We start from the raw sequence: 14,912 nt of genomic DNA, 5'->3' as shown, positions 1-14,912 counted from the left end.
TGGGTCAGACCAAGGGTCCATCAAGCCCAGCATCCTGTTTCCAACAGAGGCCAAACCAGGCCACAAGAACCTGGCAAGAACCCAAAACTAAGGGGCGGATTTTCAGAGCCCTGCTCGCCTAAATCCGCCCAAAACCGGGCGGATTTAGGCGAGCAGGGCCCTGCGCGCCGGTGAGCCTATTTTACATAGGCTCACCGGCGCGCGCAGAGCCCCGGGACTCGCGTAAGTCCCGGGGTTCTCTGAGGGGGGCGTGTCGGGGGCGTGTCGGGGGGGCGGGCCCGAACCGCACGGCGTTTAGGGGGCATGTCGGGAGCGTTTCGGGGGCGGACCCGGAGGCGTGGGGGCGGCCCGGGGTGGCCCGGGGGCGTGGCCGCGCCCTCCGGACCCGCCCCCAGGTCGCGTCCCGGCGCGCTAGCAGCCCGCTGACGCGCGGGGATTTACGCCTCCCTCTGGGAGGCGTAAATCCCCCGACAAAGGTAAGGGGGGGGCTTAGACAGGACCGGGTGGGTGGGTTAGGGAGGGGAAGGGAGGGGAAGGTGAGGGGAGGGCAAAAGGAAGTTCCCTCCGAGGCCGCTCCGATTTCGGAGCGGCCTCGGAGGGAACGGGGGTAGGCTGCGCGGCTCGGCACGCGCCGGCTATACAAAATCGATAGCCTTGCGCGCGCCGATCCAGGTTTTTAGCAGATACGCGCGGCTCCGCGCGTATCTACTAAAATCCAGCATACTTTTGTTTGCGCCTGGAGCGCAAACAAAAGTAGGCCTATTCGCGGAGTATGAAAATCCGCCCCTAAGTCTATTCCATGTTACCGTTGCTAGTAATAGCAGTGGCTATTTTCTAAGTCAACTTAAGTAATAGCAGATAATAGGGATGTGAATCGTGTGCCCGATCGTTTTAACGATCTGGATCGGCTGGGGGGAGAAAAAAATCGGATTGGCATGATTTTTTGTTACTTAATGGTTTAAAAGTAACATTTGAGGAAATGTTCGTTAGCTAGAGGTGCACACTAAGCCGCGCATGCTTGGTGCTGTCCCCGTGGCCATTTTGCTACCAGATATAGCACGCACTAGCCAGAAAGAGAAAAAAAGTGCTAGCAGGCTGCAGCAGTGACAGTGCCAGCAGTAGCCAGTAGCCAGTCTAGCCTCAGCCTGCTCTTTAAATTTAACCACTGTAAATATAATAAATTAATAATAAAGTTTTTTGTTTAGTTTTTCTATAGTATGTTAATGTTTTGAAGCTCAGGTTGCAAGTTTCTTTATTAAATGTTTTGTTTCACTAAAGTAGAATATAGAGAAATTCTTAATTTCATGTTATGTAAAGTTTCTTTAGTTTAATACACAAAGTACTTCATTTTATTTTATTCTACTCTAGTGAAAAAAAAGTTTAGTTTAACACAGGAACTGCAAACTTGAGCACAGTGAATGGGGGGGGGGGGGGGAGAGGGATGTGAAGGGGGAGACAGCCCCTGCATTCGGCAGCTCTGATTTTCTGAAGAGCTCTGTCTTTCAGAGACCAGGGAGTGGGACTGCTTGGCCCTTCATCTCCCCCTTTCCCTACCCTTTGTAAGCTACCAACCGTTTCCATTTCCCATCCCCCATATATTAAACCATCACCTCAGTGGGAACATTGGTAACATCAATAAATAAGAGAGCAGCCAATAGGAATACATATTCATTCCTAACTGACCTTAACTGACCTGAAAAGTGTCAAATTATATCATTTTCTGTTAGTGCACACTAACCCAATTAACGATTTTTTTATGATAAATCGGGGGAATTTCTATTGCATCGCACTCTTTAACGATTAATGACGATATTAAAAATATTGGACGATAATTTAAATCGTTAAAAAATGATTCACATCCCTAGCAGGTAATGGACTTCTCCTCCAAGAACTTATCCAATCCTTTTTTAAACACAGCTACACTAACTGCTCTAACCACATCCTCTGGCAATAAATTCCAGAGTTTAATTGTGCATTGAGTGAAAAAGAACTTTCTCCGATTAGTTTTAAATGTGCCCCATGCTAACTTCATGGAGTGCCCCCTAGTCTTTCTATTATCTGAAAGACTAAATAACCGATTTGCAAATACCCGTTCTAGACCTCTCATGATTTTAAATACCTCTATCATATCCCCCCTCAGCCGTCTCTTCTCCAAGCTGAAAAGTCCTATACTCTTTAGTCTTTCCTCATAGGGGAGCTGTTCCATTCCCTTTATCATTTTTTGTCACCCTTCTCTGTACCTTCTCCATCACAACTATATCTTTTTTGAGATGTGGCAACCAGAATTGAACACAGTATTCAAGGTGCTGTCTCACCATGGAGTGATACAGAGGCATTATGACATTTTCCGTTTTATTCACCATTCCCTTTCTAATAATTCCCAACATTCTGTTTGCTTTTTTGACTGCCGCAGCACACTGAGCAGATGATTTCAATTTGTTATGTCGCTTAGATCCCTTTCTTGGGAGGTAGCTCCTAATATGGAACCTAACATTGTGTAACTATAGCATGGGTTATTTTTCCCTATATGCAACACCTTGCACTTATCCACATTAAATTTCATCTGCCATTTGGATGCCCAATCTTCCAGTCTTACAAGGTCTTCCTGCAATTTATCACAATCTGCTTGTGATTTAACTACATCTCAATGCCATAATCATCACTTACCATGTTCAAGCCAAGGATAAGGCTTTCTCCATTCATTCATTAGTATGCAAATTCATGAAAGGTTTGTGGCATACTAAACCACCAACTGTAGAACCTCCCGTGCCATGGAATCTGAACATGGTCCTAGCACAACTGATGAAGCTGCCCTTTGAATCATTGGCAACGGCAACTCTCAAATGTTTATCATGAAAAACAATATTCCTTGTAGCAGTAACTTCAGCCAGAAGAGTCAGCAAACTTCAAGCTTTAGTCCAGTATCTACGTTATGTGCAATTCTTCCATAGTAAAGCTGTGCTCCACACTTACCCAAAGTTTCTATCAAAGGTTGCATCAGCTTTTCATATTAATCAAGTCATTGTGCTGCCTACGTTCTTCCTAAAGCCTTCTGTACATGAAGGCAAGAAAGCCTTAAACTGTAAATGGGCCTTGGCTTACTAAAAAAGACCTCCGGCTCATTGACAGGCTTCGCAGCTGCTCATTTCTTACTATCCAAATAGACTGGGCATAGCAGTGGCCAAACATATATTATCCAGCTGGTTAGCAGACTGCATCACTCACTGCTATTGGCTAATCAGGCCAACAAATTACAGACAGCATCAAGGCTCATCAAGTTAGAGCCATGGCTGCATCAGTGGCTCATCTCTGAACCAAACCACTTTAAGATATCTACAAAGCAGCACAATGGTCATCAGTACACACCTTTGCATCCCATTACTGTCAGGACAATCTCTCAAAGAGTGACAGTAAAGCTGGACAAGCAGTCTTGTGCAACCTGTTCTCCCAGTAATCCACACTCCCGAGTGGAGACCAGGTTGCTTAATTAGTTATGCACTGCTGTAACCCTTAACTTGGGACGCCTCACAAATCATGACTAATTCAGCTCTGCTTATTGACAGAAAAAGCAAGTTTTCTTACCATAAACAGTGTTTTCTGTAGATAATAGGATGAATTAGTCATAGTAAATACACGCCGGTCTCTGGAAAGTCGACTACCTAGCTAGAATTAGCTCTAAAATTGACAGAGGGGGCTCCCGAGGCAACACTCAAGTGGAAATTCCCACACATGCTCAGTAGAGCAAAAACTCTACTAGCTAAGAGTTAGAGGATTATTTGATGCTGCCAGATAACATCACCCACATGTAATGGGTAATTCATCTTGCTATCTATGGAAAACTCTGTTTATGATGGGCTACCAAAATGATAAGGGGAATGGAACAGCTCCCCTATGAGGAAAGACTAAAGAGGTTAGGACTTTTCAGCTTGGAGAAGAGACGACTGAGGGGGGATATGATAGAGATGTTTAAAATCATGAGAGGTCTAGAACGGGTAGATGTGAATCGGTTATTTACTCTTTCGGATAGTAGAAAGACTAGGGGGCACTCCGTGACGTTAGCATGGGGCACATTTAAAACTAATCAGAGAAAGTTCTTTTTTACTCAGCGCACAATTAAACTCTGGAATTTGTTGCCAGAGGATGTGGTTAGTGCAGTTAGTATAGCTGTGTTTAAAAAAGGATTGGATAAGTTCTTGGAGGAGAAGTCCATTACCTGCTATTAAGTTCACTTAGAGAATAGCCACTGCCATTAGCAATGGTAACATGGAATAGACTTAGTTTTTGGGTACTTGCCAGGTTCTTATGGCCTGGATTGGCCACTGTTGGAAACAGGATGCTGGGCTTGATGGATCCTTGGTCTGACTCAGTATGGCATTTTCTTATGTTCTTATGTTCTTAAACTTGCTTTTTCGGCACATAAAACATGGTTCAGGTGCATTGCTGTGTGCGTAAAAGTTGTGCTCACAAAACATGAGTTAGGAGCACAACTTCTGTGTTTCTAATGCCTGTTTTGTGTGCACAACCTTTAGAAGTGACAAGGTTTTTGTGCACACATCATGTTTTCTGTACACCCTCAGGTGAATTTTCAAAAAGGATTTACATGTGTAAATGAAACTGCTATCGTACCAATTTTCAAAAGCCATTTATGCATGTAAAGTGCAATTACGCGAGCAAATCCTATGGACAATTCAATGGCATCTATTGTAGCAATTTTAAAAAACCCACTTACTCGGGTAAAGTGTAGTTTTATGTGAGTAAATGCTTGTTAAAATCAGGCCCAATGTGTATATGCACATAAATTGTGTTTTGTGCACATAAATCAGGTTTTATGCATACCAAGCAGGTCTTTGTGTATACATTTTCAGGTTGGCGCTCTTTCAATTCCCAATGCATTAGTGGTCATGACTGAGTGGTTAAGGCAATGGATTTGAAATCCATTGGTGGTTTCTCTGCGTAGGTTCAAATCCTGATGACTACAGTTGGGCATGCTTGTTTTTAGCTCTCTGCTTCAACGGCAGGGGAGGAAGACCGATACTTCATGCAGATCTAGCATAGCTCTCTGCTTCAACGGCAGGGGAGGAAGACCGATACTTCACGCATATCTGGCATAGCTCTCTGCTTCAACAGCAGGGGAGGAAGACCGATACTTCATGCATATCCGGCATAGCTTTCTGCTTCAACGGCAGGGGAGGAAGACAGATACTTCACACATATCTAGCATAGCTCTCTGCTTCAACGGCAGAGGGAATGAAGAAAAGTGGATCTACATACAGACAACAACCAACAAGAACTGAATTACATAGTCTGGGTAAACAAATAAGCATGGGTATAGCTTGTTTATTGCGGCGGTTACTACCCCTAACTAATTAAGCTAGATATTTCACTTAGATGCAGTTCCAACACTGCTCTCTACATTAATGGTGGGGGTGGAAGGGAAATACAACCAAAAGGTTACTAAGAGCCAAGAGAAACAGATAAGTATGAGAAAAAAAAAGTGCGAAGCTTGCTGGGCAGATTGGATGGGCCATTTGGTCTTCTTCTGCCGTCATTTCTATGTTTCTATGTTTCTATATTACCATTAGCTAACTGCATTGGGAGTAAACTTTTTTTTTAGCACATGAGTAAAGAAAACGTCTGCTGAAATTCAGTGCACTTTTATTTTCCTCACATCTCACTACATTGGGGCCTCTCTGCATACAAGTTTACCTGTATATTAGATGGGCAATATTATAACATTCTATTCCCATAAGTAAAACTCGTTTTCAGCCACAGAAACCCCTTTGAAAATTATCCTGCAAATAAATACTGGTTCTGATATACCTACTTTACATGCATGGGGCAACAAGAGAAAAATTATTCTCTCTTATGGGAAAATAGCTCAGAAAAGAGTATAGCACTGGAATAAAACCCAGTACATCCTCAGAAAAAGAAAATAACAAATGGCTAGGAAAAGCTGAGGGGGGGCGGGGGGGTGTGATTCCCCATGGAGGTTGGATGAGCCCATCTCTGGAATATCTTAGCACTTAAAAGTTATTTTAGTTTCCTGAGACTGCACAGTCCAAGACTAGTCTAACCAGGATTGCAAGACACTCCAACAAACCAACCAGTGTTGCACACAGAGAAAAAGTTAATTTCTTTTCAATATATTTTAACATTTTTTTTCCCCTAAATACCCCTGGAGAATATTGAAGCTTCACCAAGTTTAATACTTAATACAGTAAACAAATTAAAAAGGTATGGGATAAACACTGTGGACACCTAAAGGCTAAGAGGTGGACATGGTGCATGGTGGTAACCTGCACAGAGCCACAATTACTACTCCTAACAGAAGGCATGGGGATTACTAACCTTAACCAATTAACTTTCATGAGTTTGAGGCAAATGCAACATTGCTCTCTGCTTTAATGGTTGGGGGGGGGGGGGAGAAAATAAGGGGAATTGGATTCAGATAACAGCCAATGCTGGGTCCTGACTTTTATGGTCCAGGGTACTGATACGCAGGCGTTAGGGGAAAAGCACAGGACTGCTTCTAGGGCCGAGTCCAAAAGCAAAGCAGGTTCAAGCAGCATTTATCAAGAAGACTGCTCACCCCGCAAAAATGTTGCTAGCAGTGATTTTGTTATGGGATTGAATGACCATTGCTTGATTTAGATTGTAGATATTACTACCCTTAACATGAGGCTTGGGGGTAACCCGCACGGAGCAGCAGTTACTACCATAAGAAACTTGCTGGGCAGACTAGATGGACTATTTGGTCTTTTTTCTCCCATCTTTACTACCGTATGTTACTAACGCAGAAAGAAATTCTAAAGGGGCATTTTTGTGTCTTTTCTTAAAAATAAGTATACATTTCTATCCCTTTGGATATTTTTACTCTATTTATTTTGTTCACGTCACCAGCTTTTCAACTGTTCTGTCCCCCTCTCCCTGCTCCAGTGCCAACACCTTGAGTGGCAATGTGCATAGATGCCTTCAGACCTGACGACTTCCAGATGCTGACCGCTGGGCCACAATTTAATACACTATAGCCATGCATTGAAAAGGGGCCTGTTCTTTCCTTTTTTTTTATTTTCCAGTTGGCTTTCATGGGTCAGACTCCAGCAATACCATCCACCTTTCCACCCCCTCTCAAGGCAGGCCAGATCACATCCAAATATATTATGTATTCTGTCAGCTAGGGTTCCAGCTCCCAGGGAGAAAGTGATACTTGATACCTTTAATCTTTGATCAGATATATAGGCATACGAAACAGTTATACTGCACGGGTTCTTGGTGAAGACTGAGCAATGAATCACAGTGACCCTCCTTACTAAACGAGAACTTCTGACCTACCTGTCATTCGTTAGCATCCACCTAACGAGCTTAAAAAGCCTGAGAGAGGCCAGGAGAGGAGACAGATAGCACCTGGCTCAGGACGGTGGCTGCTCTTGTGCAAGGTAAGAGGACCTTTATTTTATTAGGAGGAATTTGCAAACCCAAGGGAAAAGAGTTAGCTTTAAAAATACAAAAAAAATGTCGAATCAGAAGGGGAGGGGGGGAATTGGCCTTGGACAAACAGCCCCACCTGCACTGTTGAAATGCTGGATTTATTTATTTATTTATTTTGCATTTTGTATTTTTATATACCGACATTCTTGTATCAGATACAAATCATACCGGGTGTACAGATGTTACCTCACGGGTATGGGGGGCACCTGGAGGAAACTTTGTAAGTTTTCAACAGCTTTGCAGCAAATGCGGGAGTCATTTCAGGTTAAAGAAGCAGGCTACGGGATAAAGAGGACATTACGGCTTTTTAGTCAGGCTTTATTAAATAAAGTCTAACTGAGGGTTGTCTTTCAGTTTTATCTCATTTTTGCTGCTTTTTTTTTTTTAATTGAGTATTATATTTTAGTTGCATTAGGATGTATTTGTCTATGTTTGTGTTCTTGATATTATTTATAATTGTTTATTTTTCCTAGTATTGTAAATCACTTTGATTTGTTGGTTTTTTTTGTGAAAGGTGGCATAACAAATTAATAAACTACATAAACTAAACTACCTTGGAAAAGATAATGGAAACCCAAGCTCTACTGTGTGCACTGAGCTGAGGCAACATGATATGAAAGTGCTGTGCGGGCACACATCTGTGCAGCTTGTCCAGGGGGATAGATCCTAGCATGGCTTCCAGCGTTTGTCCGTTTGCAGCCCTCCAAAAATGGGTGTTCCGAGAATTCAATTGCTCCTTTAAAACATTAAGATTCTCCCCTTATCTTTCTGGACTTTCATTTCATCCCTGAAGAGACATCATTATGGCTTAGGGACCCTGGCACAGCTGCTCTCTGGCTGTTATGAATCGCAGTAAGTGGGATGCGGGGGAAGGGGGAGAGGTGCTGCTGTGCTATTCATCAGTCATGCAGAGATTTGCAGAATATTACAGACAAAAGAGGCAATCCTGAAGGAGCCAGTAATAAAAGCACATTTTTCTTTGTCCTATTAGGTCCTTAACTTGGAGTCTTAGGTTCTAACTGCTTAACACAGGGGAAGTGTGGGACAATTGAAAACTGAGATGCATCCTGCACTCTAGTGCATTATTGCCAGGGTGGGTGACTTACAGCAGATGAGTCAGAAGCACAAACGTTGGGCTGTAAAAGTCACCCCCAAGGCCAGAGCTGACAGTTTATTCAAACCTGTCACTTGCCGGTCTTGAAAATAATATTCCTTAACCGAGATAAAAACGAGAAGGAATTTGGAGTTGACTCACGGACTCATTTTGCAGGCGGGAGTAATGGTAATTTATTTATTTTATTCTATTTATTTATCGAGTTTTTGTATACCGTCCGTCGGTTTCGCCATCACAACGGTTTACAAAGTTACCATGTTTAACAGTGTAATATGCATAAATGCTAGAAAGTGTCCCCATTTCCAGGACGGCGACAGCAGCGAGCTTTCTTTCAACTGCACGCGCAAAAACCTCCGCTTGAATCGCAAGACGTCCGTCTCGTACCGCGATCTCTGATTTCCAGTAACCTCAGGGGACTGTAGCTCCTCGGTTACGGCCACTACGAGCGGTACAAAAGCCTCCACTGGCTTCCAGCTGCCTTCGGGATACAGTGCAAGGCAATCGTTCTTATTTACAGGCGCCTCCAAGCTAAATGCTGTCCTCCGATTTTATAAGCCAACGCTTATAAAGCTACGCGCCTCCTGTAATAATAACTTTCTAGAAATCCCCTAAGCCCCGAATATCATGAGCCCTCAGCAGGAGCTGCGCCTTTGGAACGCATCCTCTGCCGTGGGATTTGAAAGGGCTTTGAAAACCCATCCGGTTCCCCCCCATAGCTTTCCCTAAATCATCTTTCAGAGCATGCATTCATTCGGTTTGGGGTTTGGGGTTTTTTTTTTCAGGTTTGTTAGTGTTTTCTTATGTTGGAATCGTAATGTTCCATGTCATTTTAAAACTATGGATGCTTTTCATTTTGTTAGCCGCCTCTTACTTTTGTAGAGTCCGGGATTTAAACTTTTTTTTTTTTTTTTAAGAAAGAGTTAGCGCCTAGTAAGTAAGTAAAAGAACGGACTAGACGTTCAAAGTGCACATCGCAGCAGAATCTTAACTTTATAAGACGTAGCCTGCACATCGAACATCGGGAAGCTGGGCACACGGATTTCGTAGGGCTGGAGATTACACGGACCACTGACTACGAACCAATTACAATGTGAAAGGGCTTTTAAAACGGACGATCCCGCTTTTAGCTTCAACCACATGGTACTGCGCCCTCTGCTGCAGGAAAGAATATAAAAACCAAGCTGCAGAGGTGTTGTAGACGAAGACTGCTGAAATCGGTAACTCAGAAATGTACCTGCTTACAGTGGAAATCGAGAAGGAGGAAAGCAGGCAGAGGCACGGCCTCAGGAATGCTTTGCAAAACAGGCTTGTGCCCCTGGGAGCGGGGGAGGGGTGAAGGGGTGTGTGTTGTGCCTGAGGGGTCAGAATGATGTGTGTGCATGGGATGTAAGTGTGGGGATGGATGTGTGTGCTATGCTTGGCAGGGGTTTCAGATTGGGGCTGGCCTGTGTGCAGGGTGGTTCTGGGGTGTGTTTTCTTGGGGGTGGGTGTGACTGGGGTGTCGGTAGGAGGTGCGGCTCTGAGGGTATGTGGGATCGCGTGTGGTGGTGGGGTTGTATGCATGGTGGTGTGTGTGTTGGGATGTGAGGGGTTATAGAATGTGTGTTTTGGGGGGGGGGGTTATTGCTGTACATATGTGTAGGGGCTCTGAAGGTGTTGGGTTGTAGTTGTGAGTGAGTGTATGTGGGAATTGAGAATGGTATGGCTTGGAAGGATCCTTTTGGCACCATTCTTCAGCAGCAGCAGTTTCTCGGCCTGTCTTGGGGGGGGGGGGGGGGGGGGTGTTTGTGGATATGCTGCTGGCAGGTGTGTGCTGGGAGGGGAAAGGAACAGGGTATCAGGTGCTTGTGTACTTTGGAAGTGTGGGGAAGATGACGTTGAAAGTAGCATTTGGTGCTTTGATTATTTTCCCCTGTCTCTGTGCCAAGGTGATGGAAGGGTGGGGGAAGGGAGGTTTTGGAATGCAGTGCTGCTTAACATTAAGCAGGTTATAATAGTTTCCCACAGAAACAATGGGGACTTTTTTCTTAGCTGCTTGGTTTTCTGAAACTACTGATCTGATGTTTTTGGTTTTCAAACTTGCGCAAGATATTCACATTTTCTTTCTGCATATCAAATCTGGTGAATTTCTCTCCCGTTTTGGGAGCGTTATTGTGCTGACAAATAGACAGACAAATATTCATTCATTATACATAATATTATCCAACATAGGGGGATCTCAAATTTGCCTCTGTTAGGGTATCACTTCATGCATTCATTCAGTCATTTTAGGTCCTCTGGTCTCTGCATGAGCTCACCGGGGCATCATGGCACCCCCTCTTCCCCTGGGCTGGCAAGAAGAAGCTGGCAGTATCTTGGACCATATTTTCCTTCTCCACTGGGACCTAACCCATGCCTGGAATAGTGAGTCCTTCACATATGAAGGCTTGATTTAGGCCCCCATTGATAAATGAGAAAAGTACAACTGGGGGTAGCACTGCTCCCCCCTTCATCCTGCTAGTCTGTATCAAAAGATTGGGGGGGGAAGGAGAAGGGGAAATTAGCTGGAGGAGTGAGGAGGGTCAACTGGGGAGGGGGAAGTTGCAGTGGTGTGTGGTCAGGGCCTTCAAGGGATTAATTGAATCCCAGGCTCTAATTGACTTTTTTTTGCAGCAGTAGCAGTGTCATCAACACTGCCTCAGGTGCAGCCCTCTATTCCTTTTATCAGATGGAGCTGTGAGGCCAATTGAAGCTGACAAAGCATGCAGGGGCCAATAGCAAGGAGCCAAGCAGCAGGAAACAGCATGGGGGGAGCCAATAGGCACAAAATTTCTAGGTCCGTCATCAGTGATGTCAGCATGGTAGTAGAACATGGGGCAGAAAAGGCGGGTCTATACGTCTATCTGAAGCAGAGGTCCCACATGCTTTGCAGACTGCACCATGCAGAGCAGAAGGCAGGGCTTCCTTTCAGGCCATGCTGGCTCTGTCATGCGGCCCATGCGAGCATAAGGCTGAAACAAAAGAAGTTATAGCACAACAGCAACAGCGGGCCAGTGTAAGGATCGCCCAGGCCCTATGGAGCATTGGTCTCTTGAAGAAGCTCAAGTAGATGGTCAGACTGCTCACTGCTGGGGATTTGGGGGAGGGATGTTCAGAGTGAAATTGCTGGGGAGGAACTTGTGTGTGAGGGGAGATTTGAGAGTGAGATTGTTGGGAGAGGGAGAGAAGTTTGCAAGTGAGAGTGCTGGGGGGACTGGTGGAGCTGAGAAAGAAAGAGACTGCTGGGTGGGGCTGAGAGTGCTGGGTGGGGCTGAGAGTGAGTGGGAGTTTCGGGGACTCAAGGGGCTGAGTGCGTGTGAAAGTTCTGGGGACTTTGGGAGGCTGAGAGTGAGTGAGAGTTCTAGGGACTATGGGGGGCTGAGAGTGAGTGTGAGTTCTTGGGACTAGGGGTTGAAGTGAGTGAGAGTTCTGGGGACTATGGGGGGCTGAGAGTGAGTGAGTGAGAGTTCTAGGGACTTTGGGAGGCTGAGAGTGAGTGAGAGTTCTGGGAACTATGGGGGTTGAGAGTGAGTGAGAGTTCTGGGGACTCTTGAGGGGCTAAGAGTGAATGAGTTCTGGGGACTCTGAGGGGGCTGAGAGTGAGTGTGAGTTCTAGGGACTTGGAGGCTGAGAGTGAGTGAGAGTCCTGGTGGCTCTGGGGGGGCCTGAGAGTGAGAGTTCTGGAGGAATGAGTGAGTGAAAGTCCTGGGGACTCTGGGGGGGCTGAGAGTGAGTGAGTTCTGGGGACTCTTGGGGGGGCTGAGAGTGAGTGAGAGTCCTGGTGGCTCTGGGGGGCCTGAGAGTGAGTGAGAGATCTGGAGACGAGCTGAGAGTGAGATTTCTGGAGACTTTGGTGGGGTGGTTGAGAGTGTAGAATATCTTTGAGCTGTTGCAGGAAACTGGGGGCTGTGACCGTAATTTTTAATCATAGATTTCCCAAACATGTTTGTGATTTTTTTTTATAATATAAAAGTGCAAACAATAAAAATTTATACTTATTACAATGTTATTTGCATGTTCTTGTGGGGGTTGCAAGCAGGGCAATTGCTTGGGGCCTCAACATCACAAGGGGCCGCCTTGGTGAAGCTGAGTGATGTCATTGAGGCAGAGCTTCAGTGCGCCGGGCACTGGCTGGGCCCCAGCATGTCTAATGTCCCCGCATAAAGAAAAAATACTTCTCAAAGCAGCTATTTATAACTGCCTTGATATTCAAAGAGTTCCAGAGAACCACCACAGCTGGACACGCTTCTCTGGTAGATTTAGCCATCTATATTCAATAGTGTGGATAGGTTTATCGGGCCAGTGACACAATATGGATCTCCTGGTGTTTTGGATGAAATTCTGTGTTGGTTCTGACGCCTTGATGCAGATGTTTTTGTTGAAACCTGGGCCAAACTGGATGTCCTTTCAGTAGTGGCAGAGCCAGTGAAATCCCCCCCCCCCCCTTTTCAGGGCACATAAAATGAGAGAGGGTCTGATGCTTCTTTGGGAGCTGAGCACCAGGCTCCATGTGGGTTAAAGGTAAAAACAGACGGTGTGGTGTAGTGGACCTGGCACAGAGGCAAGGGCAGCATTTCCCAATCTGGAAAGGGAATCCCCAACACACCTGTTTCTCCTCTCTGACCACCTCCAGCTGCTTTCCCCATTCTCTTAGCATTGATATCTGCCTCTGACAAACCCACACTTTGGGATAAAGTGGCAAGTCACGCAGAAAAATATCTTCAACCAATAAGCTTTTACTTCTGGGATTTTCAGCAGTTTGAGATTACAAAATATTTAAATGACACTGATTTGATCAGGGTTCCCAGGCTGTAGAGGCTCCACCACAACACCTATCAAAACATGAACACAAGGTTCCTGACCAACTACTGGGGATGTGCAGAGGCAAAACTTGCATTTCCATTCATTTATTCATTTTGTAGCTCAGCTACATTTGTCTGGTTCACTCCAAATGAAAAAAAAAATGTTGCTTATTCATTCAGTTATTTTCCATTAAAGTCAATGGTGGAAGCAATGCAGCCCATTTTGGGTTCCAAAATCACTCTTAGCCCCCCAAGAGTCCCCAGAACGCTCACTCACTCTCAGCCCCCCATAGTCCCCAGAATTCTAATGAAACTTGTGGGTAGACAGCATCAGAAGGGTAAAGCACTGTAAGGCACCAAGACTGTGGCAAAGAGGCACAAATAGCCCAAGGCACTGTAAAGGGGCAAAACACTACCAGCAGTGGCAGGAGATTTCTGAGGCACCATGAGTGGAGCAAAGATGCAGCAAGAGTGGCCGGAATATCCCAAAGCTCCAAAAGAGTGGCAAAGGACACCAGCAATGGCAGGAACAGCTGAAGACAGCACGAGAGGAGCAAAGTGGTATCAAGGTGGTATGCACATACTAAGGCACTATGAAGGGAGAACAAAACAGCAAAGGTAGCAGGAAAACCCAAAGGCACATTTAGAGAATCAAAGCAGCACAAAGAGTGGGATGAACACCCCAAGGCACCATAAGAGTTACAAAGCAGCCAGCCATAGTGGCAAGAACATCCCGAGGCTCCAAATGAAAGACAAAAGGCACCAACCAAATTGGTACAAAGTCCTGGGCAGGGAGAAGCCAGAGAAAATCTCTGGAGGAAGCCTGTAGCAGTCTTGAAGTACAAATCAGACCTCAGACCTGCATCTATGTGAGCAAAAAGATTAATAGAACCATCTAAATGTTGTAAGATGGGGAATTTAGTATCTTTGGGCAGGAAGAAGTCAGAGGAAATTCCTGGAAACCTGATGTAGTTTCCCTATAGCATCAATTGAGGAAGAGGCTGGGGTAAAGGCTTGGAGTTGGTCTTCCCCTTTGCTGTGGTATAACCTCAGCCCTGTCAGTATCATCTGCCTCATCCACATCCTCACTGGAAGCTAAGATGCTACTGACTAGAGGCCTCAAATTGTCTTCATTCACTAGCTGTGCCATATCCTGTGATTCAGGGAATCCAGTACATGATCATTCCTCTGAATCAGTTTTTGCAAATACCACTTCCCTCCATTACCTGAGAAGCAGTAATCATGAAGAAGTGCAATGCTAGTTTTGGGTGCTACACTTTCACTGCTTCTGCCAGCCTTCAATAGCTCTGCCTTCTTTTGTCCCAGCTACAAAGCAAGAGAGAGAGCAGCAGGTGGTGGTGGCTGCACATGCTCTCCCAATTCACAGTGGGTGCAAAAATGTCACACATGCAGACTGTGTATGTGAGCTTCTGACTCCTTTTGCATGTACACAAACTCTCTGAGAAGAAACAGATAAGGCTCATGGCACT

Source organism: Rhinatrema bivittatum, chromosome 3 (genome assembly GCF_901001135.1).
Source record: "Rhinatrema bivittatum chromosome 3, aRhiBiv1.1, whole genome shotgun sequence".
Lineage (NCBI taxonomy): Eukaryota > Metazoa > Chordata > Amphibia > Gymnophiona > Rhinatrematidae > Rhinatrema > Rhinatrema bivittatum.
This window is presented reverse-complemented; position numbering follows the sequence as displayed.